The following is a 21,667-nucleotide window of genomic DNA, read 5'->3' as shown; positions in this document are numbered from 1 at the left end:
TCAAAACACCGACTGTAAGAAGAGTCTCTGTTGTTGTTGTTGTGGTCTTCAGTCCTGAGACTGGTTTGATGCAGGTCTCCATGCTACTCTATCCTATGCAAGCTTCTTCATCTCCCAGTACCTACTGCAACCTACATCCTTCTGAAGCTGCTTAGTATATTCATCTCTTGGTCTCCCCCTACGATTTTTAGCCTCCACGCTGCCCTCCAATACTAAATTGGTGATCCCTTGATGCCTCAGAACATGTCCTACCAACCAATCCCTTCTTCTGGTCAAGTTGTGCCACAAACTTCTCTTCTCCCCAATCCTATTCAATACTTCCTCATTAGTTATGTGATCTACCCATCTAATCTTCAGCATTCTTCTGTAGCACCACATTTTGAAAGCTTCTATTCTCTTCTTGTCCAAACTATTTACCGTCCATGTTTCACTTCCATACATGGCTACACTCCATATAAATACTTTCAGAAATGACTTCCTGACACTTAAATCTATACTCGATGTTAACAAATTTCTCTTCTTCAGAAACGCTCTCCTTGCCATTGCCAGTCTACATTTTATATCCTCTCTACTTCGACCATCATCAGTTATTTTGCTCCCCAAATAGCAAAACTCCTTTACTACTTTAAGTGTCTCATTTCCTAATCTAAGACCCTCAACATCACCCGACTTAATTCGACTACATTCCATTATCCTCGTTTTGCTTTTGTTGATGTTCATCTTACATCCTCCCTTCAAGACACCATCCATTCCGTTCAACTGCTCTTCCAAGTCCTTTGCTGTCTCTGACAGAATTACAATGTCATCGGCGAACCTCAAAGTTTTTATTTCTTCTCCATGGATTTTAATACCTACACCGAATTTTTCTTTTGTTTCCTTTACTGCTTGCTCAACATACAGATTGAATAACATCGGGGAGAGGCTACAACCCTGTCTTACTCCCTTCCCAACCACTGCTTCCCTTTCATGTCCCTCGACTCTTATAACTGCCATCTGGTTTTTGTACAAATTGTAAATAGCCTTTCGCTCCCTGTATTTTACCCCTGCCACCTTTAGAATTTGAAAGAGAGTTGTTGTTGTTGTTGTGGTCTTCAGTCGTGAGACTGGTTTGATGCAGCTCTCCATGCTACTCTATCCTGTGCAAGCTTTTTCATCTCCCAGTACCTACTACAACCTACATCCTTCTGAATCTGCTTAGTGTATTCATCTCGTGGTCTCCCTCTACGATTTTTACCCTCCACGCTGCCCTCCAATACTAACTTGGTGATCCCTTGATGCCTCAGAACATGCCCTACCAACCGATCCCTTCTTCTGGTCAAGTTGTGCCACAAACTTCTCTTCTCCCCAATCCTATTCAATACTTCCTCATTAGTTACATGATCTACCCATCTAATCTTCAGCATTCTTCTGTAGCACCACATTTCGAAAGCTTCTATTCTCTTCTTGTCCAAACTATTTACCGTCCATGTTTCACTTCCATACATGGCTACACTCCATACGAATACTTTCAGAAATGACTTCCTGACACTTAAATCAATACTGGATGTTAACAAATTTCTCTTCTTCAGAAACACTTTCCTTGCCATTGCCAGCCTACATTTTATATCCTCTCTACTTCGACCATCATCAGTTATTTTGCTCCCCAAATAGCAAAACTCCTTTACTACTTTAAGTGCCTCATTTCCTAATCTAATTCCCTCAGCATCACCCGACTTAATTAGACTACATTCCATTATCCTTGTTTTGCTTTTGTTGATGTTCATCTTATATCCTCCTTTCAAGACACTGTCCATTCCATTCAACTGCTCTTCCAAGTCCTTTGCTGTCTCTGACAGAATTACAATGTCATCGGCGAACCTCAAAGTTTTTATTTCTTCTCCATGAATTTTAATACCTACTCCGAATTTTTCTTTTGTTTCCTTTACTGCTTGCTCAATATACAGATTGAACAACATCGGGGAGAGGCTACAACCCTGTCTTACTCCCTTCCCAACCACTGCTTCCCTTTCATGTCCCTCGACTCTTATAACTGCCATCTGGTTTCTGTACAAATTGTAAATAGCCTTTCGCTCCCTGTTTTTTACCCCTGCCACCTTTAGAATTTGAAAGAGAGTATTCCAGTCAACATTGTCAAAAGCTTTCTCTAAGTCTACAAATGCTAGAAACGTAGGTTTGCCTTTCCTTAATCTTTCTTCTAAGATAAGTCGTAAGGTCAGTATTGCCTCACGTGTTCCAGTGTTTCTACGGAATCCAAACTGATCTTCCCCGAGGTTGGCTTCTACTAGTTTTTCCATTCGTCTGTAAAGAATTCGTGTTAGTATTTTGCAGCTGTGACTTATTAAGCTGATAGTTCGGTAATTTTCACATCTGTCAACACCTGCTTTCTTTGGGATTGGAATTATTATATTCTTCTTGAAGTCTGAGGGTATTTCGCCTGTTTCATACATCTTGCTCACCAGATGGTAGAGTTTTGTCAGGACTGGCTCTCCCACGGCCGTCAGTAGTTCCAATGGAATATTGTCTACTCCGGGGGCCTTGTTTCGACTCAGGTCTTTCAGTGCTCTGTCAAACTCTTCACGCAGTATCGTATCTCCCATTTCATCTTCATCTACATCCTCTTCCATTTCCATAATATTGTCCTCAAGTACATCGCCCTTGTATAGACCCTCTATATACTCCTTCCACCTTTCTGCTTTCCCTTCTTTGCTTAGCACTGGGTTTCCATCTGAGCTCTTGATATTCATACAAGTCGTTCTCTTATCTCCGAAGGTCTCTTTAATTTTCCTGTAGGCGGTATCTATCTTACCCCTAATGAGATAGGCCTCTACATCCTTACATTTGTCCTCTAGCCATCCCTGCTTAGCCATTTTGCACTTCCTGTCGATCTCATTTTTGAGACGTTTGTATTCCTTTTTGCCTGTTTCACTTACTGCATTTTTATATTTTCTCCTTTCATCAATTAAATTCAATATTTCTTCTGTTACCCAAGGATTTCTACTAGCCCTCGTCTTTTTACCTACTTGATCCTCTGCTGCCTTCACTACTTCATCCCTCAAAGCTACCCATTCTTCTTCTACTGTATTTATTTCCCCCATTCCTGTCAATTGCTCCCTTATGCTCTCCCTGAATCTCTGTACAACCTCTGGTTCTTTTAGTTTATCCAGGTCCCATCTCCTTAAATTCCCACCTTTTTGCAGTTTCTTCAGTTTTAATCTACAGGTCATAACCAATAGATTGTGGTCAGAGTCCACATCTGCCCCTGGAAATGTCTTACAATTTAAAACCTGGTTCCTAAATCTCTGTCTTACCATTATATAATCTATCTGATACCTTTTAGTATCTCCAGGGTTCTTCCATGTATACAACCTTCTTTCATGATTCTTAAACCAAGTGTTAGTTATGATTATGTTGTGCTCTGTGCAAAATTCTACCAGGCGGCTTCCTCTTTCATTTCTGTCCCCCAATCCATATTCACCTACTATGTTTCCTTCTCTCCCTTTTCCTACACTCGAATTCCAGTCACCCATGACTATTAAATTTTCGTCTCCCTTCACAATCTGAATAATTTCTTTTATTTCATCATACATTTCTTCAATTTCTTCGTCATCTGCAGAGCTAGTTGGCATATAAACTTGTACTACTGTAGTAGGTGTGGGCTTCGTATCTATCTTGGCCACAATAATGCGTTCACTATGCTGTTTGTAGTAGCTTACCCGCATTCCTATTTTCCTATTCATTATTAAACCTACTCCTGCATTCCCCCTATTTGATTTTGTGTTTATAACCCTGTAGTCACCTGACCAGAAGTCTTGTTCCTCCTGCCACCGAACTTCACTAATTCCCACTATATCTAACTTCAACCTATCCATTTCCCTTTTTAAATTTTCTAACCTACCTGCCCGATTAAGGGATCTGACATTCCACGCTCCGATCCGTAGAACACCAGTTTTCTTTCTCCTGATAACGACATCCTCTTGAGTAGTCCCCGCCCGGAGATCCGAATGGGGGACTATTTTACCTCCGGAATATTTTACCCAAGAGGACGCCATCATCATGTAATCATACAGTAAAGCTGCATGCCCTCGGGAAAAATTACGGCTGTAGTTTCCCCTTGCTTTCAGCCGTTCGCAGTACCAGCACAGCAAGGCCGTTTTGGTTATTGTTACAAGGCCAGATCAGTCAATCATCCAGACTGTTGCCCTTGCAACTACTGAAAAGGCTGCTGCCCCTCTTCAGGAACCACACGTTTGTCTGGCCTCTCAACAGATACCCCTCCGTTGTGGTTGCACCTACGGTACGGCTATCTGTATCGCTGAGGCACGCAAGCCTCCCCACCAACGGCAAGGTCCATGGTTCATGGTTCATTCTATTCTTGTACATATGGAGGCATTGTGCCTTTTGTATTTAATTCCGATGCGATTTCTGTGTTTCATCGTCAATGTGAAGGTCCAAGGAATACATAGAACCTGCAGTGGTGTATCGGAAACTAATACTGGTGTCACAGGAAAGGATCAATGCACAGACTCTAAGAAGTCTCACTCATCTTGCACTTAAGGCGGCATTGTGCCTTTTGTATTTAATTCCGATGCGATTTCTGTGTTTCATCGTCAATGTGAAGGACCAAGGAATACATTGAACCTGCAGTGGTGTATCGGAAACTAATACTGGTCTCACAGGAAAGGATCAAAGCACAGACTCTAAGAAGTCACTCTTCTTGCACTTAAGGCGGCATTGAGACTTTTTTATTTAATTCCGATCTAATTTCAGTGTTTCATCGTCAATGTGTATTTCCAAGGATACATTGAAATTGCAGTGGTGTATCGCAAACTAATACTGGTCTCACAGGGAGTGCTCAAAACACCGACTGTAAGAAGAGTCTCTATTCTTGTACTTATGGAGTCATTGTTCCTTTTGTATTTAATTCCGATGCGATATCTGTGTTTCATCGTCAATGTGAAGGTCCAAGGAATACATAGAACCTGCAGTGGTGTATCGGAAACTAATACTGGTCTCACAGGAAAGGATCAAATCACAGACTATAAGAAGTCTCACTCTTCTTGCACTTAAGGCGGCATTGTGCCTTTTGTATTTAATTCTGATGCGATTTCTGTGTTTCATCGTCAATGTGAAGGTCCAAGGAATTCATTGAACCTGCAGTGGTGTATCGGAAACTAATACTGGTCTCACAGGAAAGGATCAAAGCACAGACTCTAAGAAGTCTCACTCTTCTTGCACTTATGGCGGCATTGAGCCTTTTTTATTTAATTCCGATCTAATTTCTGTGTTTCATCGTCAATGTGTATGTCCAAGCAATACATTGAACCTGCAGTGGTGTATCGCAAACTAATACTGGTCTCACAGGGAGTGCTCAAAACAGCGACTGTAAGAAGAGTCTCTATTCTTGTACTTATGGAGGCATTAAGCCTTTTGTATTTAATTCCGAAGCGATTTCTGTGTTTCATCGTCAATGTGAAGGTACAAGGAATACATTGAAATTGCAGTGGTGTATCGAAAACTAATACTGGTCTCACAGGAAAGGATCAAAGCACAGACTATAAGAAGTCTCACTCTTCTTGCACTTAAGTCGGCATTGTGCCTTTTGTATTTAATTCCCATGCGATTTCTGTGTTTCATCGTCAATATAAAGGTCCAAGGAATACATTGAAATTGCAGTGGTGTATCGGAAACTAATACTGGTCTCACAGGAAAGGATCAAAGCACAGACCCTAAGAAGTCTCACTCTTCTTGCACTTAAGGCGGCATTGAGCCTTTTTTATTTAATTCCGATCTAATTTCAGTGTTTCATCGTCAATGTGTATGTCCAAGGAATACATTGAACCTGCAGTGGTGTATCGCAAACTAGTACTGGTCTCACAGGGAGTGCTCAAAACACCGACTGTAAGAAGAGTCTCTATTCTTGTACTTATGGAGGCATTGTGCCTTTTTGTATTTAATTCCGATGCGATTTCTGTGTTTCATCGTCAATGTGAAGGTCCCAGGAATACATTGAACCTGCACTGATGTATCGGAAACTAATACTGGTCTCACAGGAAAGGTCCAAAGCACAGACTCTAAGAAGTCTCACTCTTCTTGCACTTAAGGCGGCATTGAGCCTTTTTTATTTAATTCCGATCTAATTTCAGTGTTTCATTGTCAATGTGTATGTCCAAGGAATACATTGAACCTGCAGTGGTGTATCGCAAACTAATACTGGTCTCACAGGGAGTGCTCAAAACACCGACTGTAAGAAGTGTCTCTATTCTTGTACTTATGGAGGCATTGTGCCTTTTTGTATTTAATTCCGATGCGATTTCTGTGTTTCATCGTCAATGTGAAGGTCCCAGGAATACATTGAACCTGCACTGATGTATCGGAAACTAATACTGGTCTCACAGGAAAGGTCCAAATCACAGACTCTAAGAAGTCTCACTCTTCTTGCACTTAAGGCGGCATTGAGCCTTTTATATTTAATTCCGATCTAATTTCAGTGTTTCATCGTCAATGTGTATGTCCAAGGAATACATTGAACCTGCAGTGGTGTATCGCAAACTAATATTGGTCTCACAGGGAGTGCTCAAAACACCGACTGTAAGAAGAGTCTCTATTCTTGTACTTATGGAGGCATTGTGCCTTTTGTATTTAATTCCGATGCGATTTCTGTGTTTCATCGTCAATGTGAAGGTCCAAGGAATACATTGAACCTGCAGTGGTGTATCGGAACCTAATACTGGTCTCTCAGGAAAGGATCGAAGCACAGACACTAAGAAGTCTCGCTCTACTTGCACTTAAGGCGGCATTGAGCCTTTTTTATTTATTTCCCATCTAATTTCAGTGTTTCATCGTCAATGTGTATGTCCAAGGAATACATTGAACCTGCAGTGGTGTATCGCAAACTAATACTGGTCTCACAGGGAGTGCTCAAATCACCGACTGTAAGAAGAGTCTCTATTCTTGTACTTATGGAGGCATTGTGCCTTTTGTATTTAATTCCGATGCGATTTCTGTGTTTCATCGTCAATGTGAAGGTCCAAGGAATACATAGAACCTGCAGTGGTGTATCGGAAACTAATACTGGTCTCACAGGAAAGGATCAAAGCACAGACTCTAAGAAGTCTCACTCTTCTTGCACTTAAGGTGGCATTGAGCCTTTTTTATTTAATTCCGATCTAATTTCAGTGTTTCATCGTCAATGTGTATGTCCAAGAAATACATTGAACCTGCAGAGGTGTATCGCAAACTAATACTGGTCTCACAGGGAGTGCTCAAAACACCGACTGTAAGAAGAGTCTCTATTCTTGTACTTATGGAGGCATTGTGCATTTTGTATTTAATTCCGATGCGATATCTGTGTTTCATCGTCAATGTGAAGGTCCAAGGAATACATAGAACCTGCAGTGGTGTATCGGAAACTAATACTCGTCTCACAGGAAAGAAACAAAGCACAGACTCTAAGAAGTCTCACTCTTCTTGCACTTAAGGCGGCATTGAGCCTTTTTTATTTAATTCCGATCTAATTTCAGTGTTTCATCGTCAATGTGTATGTCCAAGGAATACATTGAACCGGCAGTGGTGTATCGCAAACTAATACTGGTCTCACAGGGAGTGCTCAGAACACCGACTGTAAGAAGAGTCTCTATTCTTGTACATATGGAGGCATTGTGCCTTTTGTATTTAATTCCGATGCGATTTCTGTGTTTCATCGTCAATGTTAAGGTCCAAGGAATACATAGAACCTGCAGTGGTGTATCGGAAACTAATACTGGTCTCACAGGAAAGGATCAATCTACAGACTCTAAGAAGTCTCACTCATCTTGCACTTAAGGCGGCATTGTGCCTTTTGTATTTAATTCCGATGCGATTTCTGTGTTTCATCGTCAATGTGAAGGACCAAGGAATACATTGAACCTGCAGTGGTGTATCGGAAACTAATACTGGTCTCACAGGAAAGGATCAAAGCACAGACTCTAAGAAGTCACTCTTCTTACACTTAAGGCGGCATTGAGACTTTTTTATTTAATTCCGATCTAATTTCAGTGTTTCATCGTCAATGTGTATGTCCAAGGAATACATTGAACCTGCAGTGGTGTATCGCAAACTAATACTGGTCTCACAGGGAGTGCTCAAAACACCGACTGTAAGAAGAGTCTCTATTTTTGTACTTATGGAGGCATTGTGCCTTTTGTATTTAATTCCGATGCGATTTCTGTGTTTCATCGTCAATGTGAAGGTCCAAGGAATACATAGAACCTGCAGTGGTGTATCGGACACTAATACTGGTCTCACAGGAAAGGATCAAAGCACAGACTCTAAGAAGACTCACTCTTCTTGCACTTACGGCGGCATTGAGCCATTTTTATTTAATTACGATCTAATTTCAGTGTTTCATCGTCAATGTGTATTTCCAAGGATACATTGAAATTGCAGTGGTGTATCGCAAACTAATACTGGTCTCACAGGGAGTGCTCAAAACACCGACTGTAAGAAGAGTCTCTATTCTTGTACTTATGGAGTCATTGTTGCTTTTGTATTTAATTCCGATGCGATATCTGTGTTTCATCGTCAATGTGAAGGTCCAAGGAATACATAGAACCTGCAGTGGTGTATCGGAAACTAATACTGGTCTCACAGGAAGGGATCAAATCACAGACTATAAGAAGTCTCACTCTTCTTGCACTTAAGGCGGCATTGTGCCTTTTGTATTTAATTCTGATGCGATTTCTGTGTTTCAACGTCAATGTGAAGGTCCAAGGAATTCATTGAACCTGCAGTGGTGTATCGGAAACTAATACTGGTCTCACAGGAAAGGATCAAAGCACAGACTCTAAGAAGTCTCACTCTTCTTGCACTTAAGGCGGCATTGAGCATTTTTTATTTAATTCCGATGTAATTTCTGTGTTTCATCGTCAATGTGTATGTCCAAGCAATACATTGAACCTGCAGTGGTGTATCGCAAACTAATACTGGTCTCACAGGGAGTGCTCAAAACAGCGACTGTAAGAAGAGTCTCTATTCTTGTACTTATGGAGGCATTAAGCCTTTTGTATTTAATTCCGAAGCGATTTCTGTGTTTCATCGTCAATGTGAAGGTACAAGGAATACATTGAAATTGCAGTGGTGTATCGAAAACTAATACTGGTCTCACAGGAAAGGATCAAAGCACAGACTATAAGAAGTCTCACTCTTCTTGCACTTAAGTCGGCATTGTGCCTTTTGTATTTAATTCCCATGCGATTTCTGTGTTTCATCGTCAATATTAAGGTCCAAGGAATACATTGAAATTGCAGTGGTGTATCGGAAACTAATACTGGTCTCACAGGAAAGGATCAAAGCACAGACCCTAAGAAGTCTCACTCTTCTTGCACTTAAGGCGGCATTGAGCCTTTTTTATTTAATTCCGATCTAATTTCAGTGTTTCATCGTCAATGTGTATGTCCAAGGAATACATTGAACCTGCAGTGGTGTATCGCAAACTAGTACTGGTCTCACAGGGAGTGCTCAAAACACCGACTGTAAGAAGAGTCTCTATTCTTGTACTTATGGAGGCATTGTGCCTTTTTGTATTTAATTCCGATGCGATTTCTGTGTTTCATCGTCAATGTGAAGGTCCCAGGAATACATTGAACCTGCACTGATGTATCGGAAACTAATACTGGTCTCACAGGAAAGGTCCAAAGCACAGACTCTAAGAAGTCTCACTCTTCTTGCACTTAAGGCGGCATTGAGCCTTTTTTATTTAATTCCGATCTAATTTCAGTGTTTCATTGTCAATGTGTATGTCCAAGGAATACATTGAACCTGCAGTGGTGTATCGCAAACTAATACTGGTCTCACAGGGAGTGCTCAAAACACCGACTGTAAGAAGTGTCTCTATTCTTGTACTTATGGAGGCATTGTGCCTTTTTGTATTTAATTTCGATGCGATTTCTGTGTTTCATCGTCAATGTGAAGGTCCCAGGAATACATTGAACCTGCACTGATGTATCGGAAACTAATACTGGTCTCACAGGAAAGGTCCAAATCACAGACTCTAAGGAGTCTCACTCTTCTTGCACTTAAGGCGGCATTGAGCCTTTTATATTTAATTCCGATCTAATTTCAGTGTTTCATCGTCAATGTGTATGTCCAAGGAATACATTGAACCTGCAGTGGTGTATCGCAAACTAATATTGGTCTCACAGGGAGTGCTCAAAACACCGACTGTAAGAAGAGTCTCTATTCTTGTACTTATGGAGGCATTGTGCCTTTTGTATTTAATTCCGATGCGATTTCTGTGTTTCATCGTCAATGTGAAGGTCCCAGGAATACATTGAACCTGCACTGATGTATCGGAAACTAATACTGGTCTCACAGGAAAGGTCCAAATCACAGACTCTAAGAAGTCTCACTCTTCTTGCACTTAAGGCGGCATTGAGCCTTTTATATTTAATTCCGATCTAATTTCAGTGTTTCATTGTCAATGTGTATGTCCAAGGAATACATTGAACCTGCAGTGGTGTATCGCAAACTAATACTGGTCTCACAGGGAGTGCTCAAAACACCGACTGTAAGAAGTGTCTCTATTCTTGTACTTATGGAGGCATTGTGCCTTTTTGTATTTAATTCCGATGCGATTTCTGTGTTTCATCGTCAATGTGAAGGTCCCAGGAATACATTGAACCTTCACTGATGTATCGGAAACTAATACTGGTCTCACAGGAAAGGTCCAAATCACAGACTCTAAGAAGTCTCACTCTTCTTGCACTTAAGGCGGCATTGAGCCTTTTATATTTAATTCCGATCTAATTTCAGTGTTTCATCGTCAATGTGTATGTCCAAGGAATACATTGAACCTGCAGTGGTGTATCGCAAACTAATATTGGTCTCACAGGGAGTGCTCAAAACACCGACTGTAAGAAGAGTCTCTATTCTTGTACTTATGGAGGCATTGTGCCTTTTGTATTTAATTCCGATGCGATTTCTGTGTTTCATCGTCAATGTGAATGTCCAAGGAATACATTGAACCTGCAGTGGTGTATCGGAAACTAATACTGGTCTCTCAGGAAAGGATCAAAGCACAGACTCTAAGAAGTCTCACTCTTCTAGCACTTAAGGCGGCATTGAGCCTTTTTTATTTAATTCCCATCTAATTTCAGTGTTTCATCGTCAATGTGTATGTCCAAGGAATACATTGAACCTGCAGTGGTGTATCGCAAACTAATACTGGTCTCACAGGGAGTGCTCAAAACACCGACTGTAAGAAGTGTCTCTATTCTTGTACTTATGGAGGCATTGTGCCTTTTTGTATTTAATTCCGATGCGATTTCTGTGTTTCATCGTCAATGTGAAGGTCCCAGGAATACATTGAACCTGCACTGATGTATCGGAAACTAATACTGGTCTCACAGGAAAGGATCAAAGCACAGACCCTAAGAAGTCTCACTCTTCTTGCACTTAAGGCGGCATTGAGCCTTTTTTATTTAATTCCGATCTAATTTCAGTGTTTCATTGTCAATGTGTATGTCCAAGGAATACATTGAACCTGCAGTGGTGTATCGCAAACTAATACTGGTCTCACAGGGAGTGCTCAAAACACCGACTGTAAGAAGTGTCTCTATTCTTGTACTTATGGAGGCATTGTGCCTTTTTTATTTAATTCCGATGCGATTTCTGTGTTCCATCGTCAATGTGAAGGTCCCAGGAATACATTGAACCTGCACTGATGTATCGGAAACTAATACTGGTCTCACAGGAAAGGATCAAAGCACAGACTCTAAGAAGTCTCACTCTTCTAGCACTTAAGGCGGCATTGAGCCTTTTTTATTTAATTCCCATCTAATTTCAGTGTTTCACCGTCAATGTGTATGTCCAAGGAATACATTGAACCTGCAGTGGTGTATCGCAAACTAATACTGGTCTCACAGGGAGTGCTCAAAACACCGACTGTAAGAAGTGTCTCTATTCTTGTACTTATGGAGGCATTGTGCCTTTTTGTATTTAATTCCGATGCGATTTCTGTGTTTCATCGTCAATGTGAAGGTCCCAGGAATACATTGAACCTGCACTGATGTATCGGAAACTAATACTGGTCTCACAGGAAAGGTCCAAATCACAGACTCTAAGAAGTCTCACTCTTCTTGCACTTAAGGCGGCATTGAGCCTTTTATATTTAATTCCGATCTAATTTCAGTGTTTCATCGTCAATGTGTATGTCCAAGGAATACATTGAACCTGCAGTGGTGTATCGCAAACTAATATTGGTCTCACAGGGAGTGCTCAAAACACCGACTGTAAGAAGAGTCTCTATTCTTGTACTTATGGAGGCATTGTGCCTTTTGTATTTAATTCCGATGCGATTTCTGTGTTTCATCGTCAATGTGAATGTCCAAGGAATACATTGAACCTGCAGTGGTGTATCGCAAACTAATACTGGTCTCACAGGGAGTGCTCAAAACACCGACTGTAAGAAGTGTCTCTATTCTTGTACTTATGGAGTCATTGTTCCTTTTGTATTTAATTCCGATGCGATATCTGTGTTTCATCGTCAATGTGAAGGTCCAAGGAATACATAGAACCTGCAGTGGTGTATCGGAAACTAATACTGGTCTCACAGGAAAGGATCAAATCACAGACTATAAGAAGTCTCACTCTTCTTGCACTTAAGGCGGCATTGTGCCTTTTGTATTTAATTCTGATGCGATTTCTGTGTTTCATCGTCAATGTGAAGGTCCAAGGAATTCATTGAACCTGCAGTGGTGTATCGGAAACTAATACTGGTCTCACAGGAAAGGATCAAAGCACAGACTCTAAGAAGTCTCACTCTTCTTGCACTTAAGGCGGCATTGAGCCTTTTTTATTTAATTCCGATCTAATTTCTGTGTTTCATCGTCAATGTGTATGTCCAAGCAATACATTGAACCTGCAGTGGTGTATCGCAAACTAATACTGGTCTCACAGGGAGTGCTCAAAACAGCGACTGTAAGAAGAGTCTCTATTCTTGTACTTATGGAGGCATTAAGCCTTTTGTATTTAATTCCGAAGCGATTTCTGTGTTTCATCGTGAATGTGAAGGTACAAGGAATACATTGAAATTGCAGTGGTGTATCGAAAACTAATACTGGTCTCACAGGAAAGGATCAAAGCACAGACTATAAGAAGTCTCACTCTTCTTGCACTTAAGTCGGCATTGTGCCTTTTGTATTTAATTCCCATGCGATTTCTGTGTTTCATCGTCAATATTAAGGTCCAAGGAATACATTGAAATTGCAGTGGTGTATCGGAAACTAATACTGGTCTCACAGGAAAGGATCAAAGCACAGACCCTAAGAAGTCTCACTCTTCTTGCACTTAAGGCGGCATTGAGCCTTTTTTATTTAATTCCGATCTAATTTCAGTGTTTCATCGTCAATGTGTATGTCCAAGGAATACATTGAACCTGCAGTGGTGTATCGCAAACTAGTACTGGTCTCACAGGGAGTGCTCAAAACACCGACTGTAAGAAGAGTCTCTATTCTTGTACTTATGGAGGCATTGTGCCTTTTTGTATTTAATTCCGATGCGATTTCTGTGTTTCATCGTCAATGTGAAGGTCCCAGGAATACATTGAACCTGCACTGATGTATCGGAAACTAATACTGGTCTCACAGGAAAGGTCCAAAGCACAGACTCTAAGAAGTCTCACTCTTCTTGCACTTAAGGCGGCATTGAGCCTTTTTTATTTAATTCCGATCTAATTTCAGTGTTTCATTGTCAATGTGTATGTCCAAGGAATACATTGAACCTGCAGTGGTGTATCGCAAACTAATACTGGTCTCACAGGGAGTGCTCAAAACACCGACTGTAAGAAGTGTCTCTATTCTTGTACTTATGGAGGCATTGTGCCTTTTTCTATTTAATTCCGATGCGATTTCTGTGTTTCATCGTCAATGTGAAGGTCCCAGGAATACATTGAACCTGCACTGATGTATCGGAAACTAATACTGGTCTCACAGGAAAGGTCCAAATCACAGACTCTAAAAAGTCTCACTCTTCTTGCACTTAAGGCGGCATTGAGCCTTTTATATTTAATTCCGATCTAATTTCAGTGTTTCATAGTCAATGTGTATGTCCAAGGAATACATTGAACCTGCAGTGGTGTATCGCAAACTAATATTGGTCTCACAGGGAGTGCTCAAAACACCGACTGTAAGAAGAGTCTCTATTCTTGTACTTATGGAGGCATTGTGCCTTTTGTATTTAATTCCGATGCGATTTCTGTGTTTCATCGTCAATGTGAAGGTCCCAGGAATACATTGAACCTGCACTGATGTATCGGAAACTAATACTGGTCTCACAGGAAAGGTCCAAATCACAGACTCTAAGAAGTCTCACTCTTCTTGCACTTAAGGCGGCATTGAGCCTTTTATATTTAATTCCGATCTAATTTCAGTGTTTCATTGTCAATGTGTATGTCCAAGGAATACATTGAACCTGCAGTGGTGTATCGCAAACTAATACTGGTCTCACAGGGAGTGCTCAAAACACCGACTGTAAGAAGTGTCTCTATTCTTGTACTTATGGAGGCATTGTGCCTTTTTGTATTTAATTCCGATGCGATTTCTGTGTTTCATCGTCAATGTGAAGGTCCCAGGAATACATTGAACCTTCACTGATGTATCGGAAACTAATACTGGTCTCACAGGAAAGGTCCAAATCACAGACTCTAAGAAGTCTCACTCTTCTTGCACTTAAGGCGGCATTGAGCCTTTTATATTTAATTCCGATCTAATTTCAGTGTTTCATCGTCAATGTGTATGTCCAAGGAATACATTGAACCTGCAGTGGTGTATCGCAAACTAATATTGGTCTCACAGGGAGTGCTCAAAACACCGACTGTAAGAGGAGTCTCTATTCTTGTACTTATGGAGGCATTGTGCCTTTTGTATTTAATTCCGATGCGATTTCTGTGTTTCATCGTCAATGTGAATGTCCAAGGAATACATTGAACCTGCAGTGGTGTATCGGAAACTAATACTGGTCTCTCAGGAAAGGATCAAAGCACAGACTCTAAGAAGTCTCACTCTTCTAGCACTTAAGGCGGCATTGAGCCTTTTTTATTTAATTCCCATCTAATTTCAGTGTTTCATCGTCAATGTGTATGTCCAAGGAATACATTGAACCTGCAGTGGTGTATCGCAAACTAATACTGGTCTCACAGGGAGTGCTCAAAACACCGACTGTAAGAAGTGTCTCTATTCTTGTACTTATGGAGGCATTGTGCCTTTTTGTATTTAATTCCGATGCGATTTCTGTGTTTCATCGTCAATGTGAAGGTCCCAGGAATACATTGAACCTGCACTGATGTATCGGAAACTAATACTGGTCTCACAGGAAAGGATCAAAGCACAGACCCTAAGAAGTCTCACTCTTCTTGCACTTAAGGCGGCATTGAGCCTTTTTTATTTAATTCCGATCTAATTTCAGTGTTTCATTATCAATGTGTATGTCCAAGGAATACATTGAACCTGCAGTGGTGTATCGCAAACTAATACTGGTCTCACAGGGAGTGCTCAAAACACCGACTGTAAGAAGTGTCTCTATTCTTGTACTTATGGAGGCATTGTGCCTTTTTTATTTAATTCCGATGCGATTTCTGTGTTCCATCGTCAATGTGAAGGTCCCAGGAATACATTGAACCTGCACTGATGTATCGGAAACTAATACTGGTCTCACAGGAAAGGATCAAAGCACAGACTCTAAGAAGTCTCACTCTTCTAGCACTTAAGGCGGCATTGAGCCTTTTTTATTTAATTCCCATCTAATTTCAGTGTTTCACCGTCAATGTGTATGTCCAAGGAATACATTGAACCTGCAGTGGTGTATCGCAAACTAATACTGGTCTCACAGGGAGTGCTCAAAACACCGACTGTAAGAAGTGTCTCTATTCTTGTACTTATGGAGGCATTGTGCCTTTTTGTATTTAATTCCGATGCGATTTCTGTGTTTCATCGTCAATGTGAAGGTCCCAGGAATACATTGAACCTGCACTGATGTATCGGAAACTAATACTGGTCTCACAGGAAAGGTCCAAATCACAGACTCTAAGAAGTCTCACTCTTCTTGCACTTAAGGCGGCATTGAGCCTTTTATATTTAATTCCGATCTAATTTCAGTGTTTCATCGTCAATGTGTATGTCCAAGGAATACATTGAACCTGCAGTGGTGTATCGCAAACTAATATTGGTCTCACAGGGAGTGCTCAAAACACCGACTGTAAGAAGAGTCTCTATTCTTGTACTTATGGAGGCATTGTGCCTTTTGTATTTAATTCCGATGCGATTTCTGTGTTTCATCGTCAATGTGAATGTCCAAGGAATACATTGAACCTGCAGTGGTGTATCGCAAACTAATACTGGTCTCACAGGGAGTGCTCAAAACACCGACTGTAAGAAGTGTCTCTATTCTTGTACTTATGGAGTCATTGTTCCTTTTGTATTTAATTCCGATGCGATATCTGTGTTTCATCGTCAATGTGAAGGTCCAAGGAATACATAGAACCTGCAGTGGTGTATCGGAAACTAATACTGGTCTCACAGGAAAGGATCAAATCACAGACTATAAGAAGTCTCACTCTTCTTGCACTTAAGGCGGCATTGTGCCTTTTGTATTTAATTCTGATGCGATTTCTGTGTTTCATCGTCAATGTGAAGGTCCAAGGAATTCATTGAACCTGCAGTGGTGTATCGGAAACTAATACTGGTCTCACAGGAAAGGATCAAAGCACAGACTCTAAGAAGTCTCACTCTTCTTGCACTTAAGGCGGCATTGAGCCTTTTTTATTTAATTCCGATCTAATTTCTGTGTTTCATCGTCAATGTGTATGTCCAAGCAATACATTGAACCTGCAGTGGTGTATCGCAAACTAATACTGGTCTCACAGGGAGTGCTCAAAACAGCGACTGTAAGAAGAGTCTCTATTCTTGTACTTATGGAGGCATTAAGCCTTTTGTATTTAATTCCGAAGCGATTTCTGTGTTTCATCGTCAATGTGAAGGTACAAGGAATACATTGAAATTGCAGTGGTGTATCGAAAACTAATACTGGTCTCACAGGAAAGGATCAAAGCACAGACTATAAGAAGTCTCACTCTTCTTGCACTTAAGTCGGCATTGTGCCTTTTGTATTTAATTCCCATGCGATTTCTGTGTTTCATCGTCAATATTAAGGTCCAAGGAATACATTGAAATTGCAGTGGTGTATCGGAAACTAATACTGGTCTCACAGGAAAGGATCAAAGCACAGACCCTAAGAAGTCTCACTCTTCTTGCACTTAAGGCGGCATTGAGCCTTTTTTATTTAATTCCGATCTAATTTCAGTGTTTCATCGTCAATGTGTATGTCCAAGGAATACATTGAACCTGCAGTGGTGTATCGCAAACTAGTACTGGTCTCACAGGGAGTGCTCAAAACACCGACTGTAAGAAGAGTCTCTATTCTTGTACTTATGGAGGCATTGTGCCTTTTTGTATTTAATTCCGATGCGATTTCTGTGTTTCATCGTCAATGTGAAGGTCCCAGGAATACATTGAACCTGCACTGATGTATCGGAAACTAATACTGGTCTCACAGGAAAGGTCCAAAGCACAGACTCTAAGAAGTCTCACTCTTCTTGCACTTAAGGCGGCATTGAGCCTTTTTTATTTAATTCCGATCTAATTTCAGTGTTTCATTGTCAATGTGTATGTCCAAGGAATACATTGAACCTGCAGTGGTGTATCGCAAACTAATACTGGTCTCACAGGGAGTGCTCAAAACACCGACTGTAAGAAGTGTCTCTATTCTTGTACTTATGGAGGCATTGTGCCTTTTTCTATTTAATTCCGATGCGATTTCTGTGTTTCATCGTCAATGTGAAGGTCCCAGGAATACATTGAACCTGCACTGATGTATCGGAAACTAATACTGGTCTCACAGGAAAGGTCCAAATCACAGACTCTAAAAAGTCTCACTCTTCTTGCACTTAAGGCGGCATTGAGCCTTTTATATTTAATTCCGATCTAATTTCAGTGTTTCATAGTCAATGTGTATGTCCAAGGAATACATTGAACCTGCAGTGGTGTATCGCAAACTAATATTGGTCTCACAGGGAGTGCTCAAAACACCGACTGTAAGAAGAGTCTCTATTCTTGTACTTATGGAGGCATTGTGCCTTTTGTATTTAATTCCGATGCGATTTCTGTGTTTCATCGTCAATGTGAAGGTCCCAGGAATACATTGAACCTGCACTGATGTATCGGAAACTAATACTCGTCTCACAGGAAAGGTCCAAATCACAGACTCTAAGAAGTCTCACTCTTCTTGCACTTAAGGCGGCATTGAGCCTTTTATATTTAATTCCGATCTAATTTCAGTGTTTCATTGTCAATGTGTATGTCCAAGGAATACATTGAACCTGCAGTGGTGTATCGCAAACTAATACTGGTCTCACAGGGAGTGCTCAAAACACCGACTGTAAGAAGTGTCTCTATTCTTGTACTTATGGAGGCATTGTGCCTTTTTGTATTTAATTCCGATGCGATTTCTGTGTTTCATCGTCAATGTGAAGGTCCCAGGAATACATTGAACCTTCACTGATGTATCGGAAACTAATACTGGTCTCACAGGAAAGGTCCAAATCACAGACTCTAAGAAGTCTCACTCTTCTTGCACTTAAGGCGGCATTGAGCCTTTTATATTTAATTCCGATCTAATTTCAGTGTTTCATCGTCAATGTGTATGTCCAAGGAATACATTGAACCTGCAGTGGTGTATCGCAAACTAATATTGGTCTCACAGGGAGTGCTCAAAACACCGACTGTAAGAGGAGTCTCTATTCTTGTACTTATGGAGGCATTGTGCCTTTTGTATTTAATTCCGATGCGATTTCTGTGTTTCATCGTCAATGTGAATGTCCAAGGAATACATTGAACCTGCAGTGGTGTATCGGAAACTAATACTGGTCTCTCAGGAAAGGATCAAAGCACAGACTCTAAGAAGTCTCACTCTTCTAGCACTTAAGGCGGCATTGAGCCTTTTTTATTTAATTCCCATCTAATTTCAGTGTTTCATCGTCAATGTGTATGTCCAAGGAATACATTGAACCTGCAGTGGTGTATCGCAAACTAATACTGGTCTCACAGGGAGTGCTCAAAACACCGACTGTAAGAAGTGTCTCTATTCTTGTACTTATGGAGGCATTGTGCCTTTTTGTATTTAATTCCGATGCGATTTCTGTGTTTCATCGTCAATGTGAAGGTCCCAGGAATACATTGAACCTGCACTGATGTATCGGAAACTAATACTGGTCTCACAGGAAAGGATCAAAGCACAGACCCTAAGAAGTCTCACTCTTCTTGCACTTAAGGCGGCATTGAGCCTTTTTTATTTAATTCCGATCTAATTTCAGTGTTTCATTGTCAATGTGTATGTCCAAGGAATACATTGAACCTGCAGTGGTGTATCGCAAACTAATACTGGTCTCACAGGGAGTGCTCAAAACACCGACTGTAAGAAGTGTCTCTATTCTTGTACTTATGGAGGCATTGTGCCTTTTTGTATTTAATTCCGATGCGATTTCTGTGTTCCATCGTCAATGTGAAGGTCCCAGGAATACATTGAACCTGCACTGATGTATCGGAAACTAATACTGGTCTCACAGGAAAGGATCAAAGCACAGACTCTAAGAAGTCTCACTCTTCTAGCACTTAAGGCGGCATTGAGCCTTTTTTATTTAATTCCCATCTAATTTCAGAGTTTCATCGTCAATGTGTATGTCCAAGGAATACATTGAACCTGCAGTGGTGTATCGCAAACTAATACTGGTCTCACAGGGAGTGCTCAAAACACCGACTGTAAGAAGTGTCTCTATTCTTGTACTTATGGAGGCATTGTGCCTTTTTGTATTTAATTCCGATGCGATTTCTGTGTTTCATCGTCAATGTGAAGGTCCCAGGAATACATTGAACCTGCACTGATGTATCGGAAACTAATACTGGTCTCACAGGAAAGGTCCAAATCACAGACTCTAAGAAGTCTCACTCTTCTTGCACTTAAGGCGGCATTGAGCCTTTTATATTTAATTCCGATCTAATTTCAGTGTTTCATCGTCAATGTGTATGTCCAAGGAATACATTGAACCTGCAGTGGTGTATCGCAAACTAATATTGGTCTCACAGGGAGTGCTCAAAACACCGACTGTAAGAAGAGTCTCTATTCTTGTACTTATGGAGGCATTGTGCCTTTTGTATTTAATTCCGATGCGATTTCTGTGTTTCATCGTCAATGTGAATGTCCAAGGAATACATTGAACCTGCAGTGGTGTATCGGAAACTAATACTGGTCTCTCAGGAAAGGATCAAAGCACAGACTCTAAGAAGTCTCACTCTTCTAGCACTTAAGGCGGCATTGAGCCTTTTTTATTTAATTCCCATCTAATTTCAGTGTTTCATCGTCAATGTGTATGTCCAAGGAATACATTGAACCTGCAGTGGTGTATCGCAAACTAATACTGGTCTCACAGGGAGTGCTCGAAACACCGACTGTAAGAAGAGTCTCTATTCTTGTACTTATGGAGGCATTGTGCCTTTTGTATTTAATTCCGATGCGATTTCTGTGTTTCATCGTCAATGTGAATGTCCAAGGAATACATTGAACCTGCAGTGGTGTATCTGAAACTAATACTGGACTCACAGGAAAGGATCAAAGCACAGACTCTAAGAAGACTCACTCTTCTTGCACTTACGGCGGCATTGAGCCATTTTTATTTAATTCCGATCTAATATCAGTGTTTCATCGTCAATGTGTATGTCCAAGGAATACATTGAACCTGCAGTGGTGTATCGCAAACTAATACTGGTCTCACATTGAGTGCTCAAAACACCGACTGTAAGAAGAGTCTCTATTCCTATACTTATGGAGGCATTGTGCCTTTTGTATTTAATTCCGATGCGATTTCTGTGTTTCATCGTCAATGTGAAGGTCCAAGGAATACATAGAACCTGCAGTGGTGTATCGGAAACTAATACTGGTCTCACAGGAAAGGATCAAATCACAGACTATAAGAAGTCTCACTCTTCTTGCACTTAAGGCGGCATTGTGCCTTTTGTATTTAATTCTGATGCGATTTCTGTGTTTCATCGTCAATGTGAAGGTCCAAGGAATACATTGAACCTGCAGTGGTGTATCGGAAACTAATACTGGTCTCACAGGAAAGGATCAAAGCACAGACTCTAAGAAGTCACACTCTTCTTGCACTTAAGGTGGCATTGAGCCTTTTTTATTTAATTCCGATCTAATTTCAGTGTTTCATCGTCAATGTGTATGTCCAAGGAATACATTGAACCTGCAGTGGTGTATCGCAAACTAGTACTGGTCTCACAGGGAGTGCTCAAAACACCGACTGTAAGAAGAGTGTCTATTCTTGTACTTATGGAGGCATTGTGCCTTTTGTATTTAATTCCGATGCGATTTATGTGTTTCATCGTCAATGTGAAGGACCAAGGAATACATTGAACCTGCAGTGGTGAATCGGAAACTAATACTGGTCTCACAGGAAAGGATCAAAGCACAGACTCTAAGAAGTCACTCTACTTGCACTTAAGGCGGCATTGAGACTTTTTTATTTAATTCCGATCTAATTTCAGTGTTTCATCGTCAATGTGTATGTCCAAGGAAT

This window comes from Schistocerca serialis, chromosome 8 (genome assembly GCF_023864345.2).
Source record: "Schistocerca serialis cubense isolate TAMUIC-IGC-003099 chromosome 8, iqSchSeri2.2, whole genome shotgun sequence".
Classification (NCBI taxonomy): domain Eukaryota; kingdom Metazoa; phylum Arthropoda; class Insecta; order Orthoptera; family Acrididae; genus Schistocerca; species Schistocerca serialis.
The sequence above is the reverse complement of the archived record's forward strand: the minus strand, read 5'-3'. Positions refer to the sequence as shown.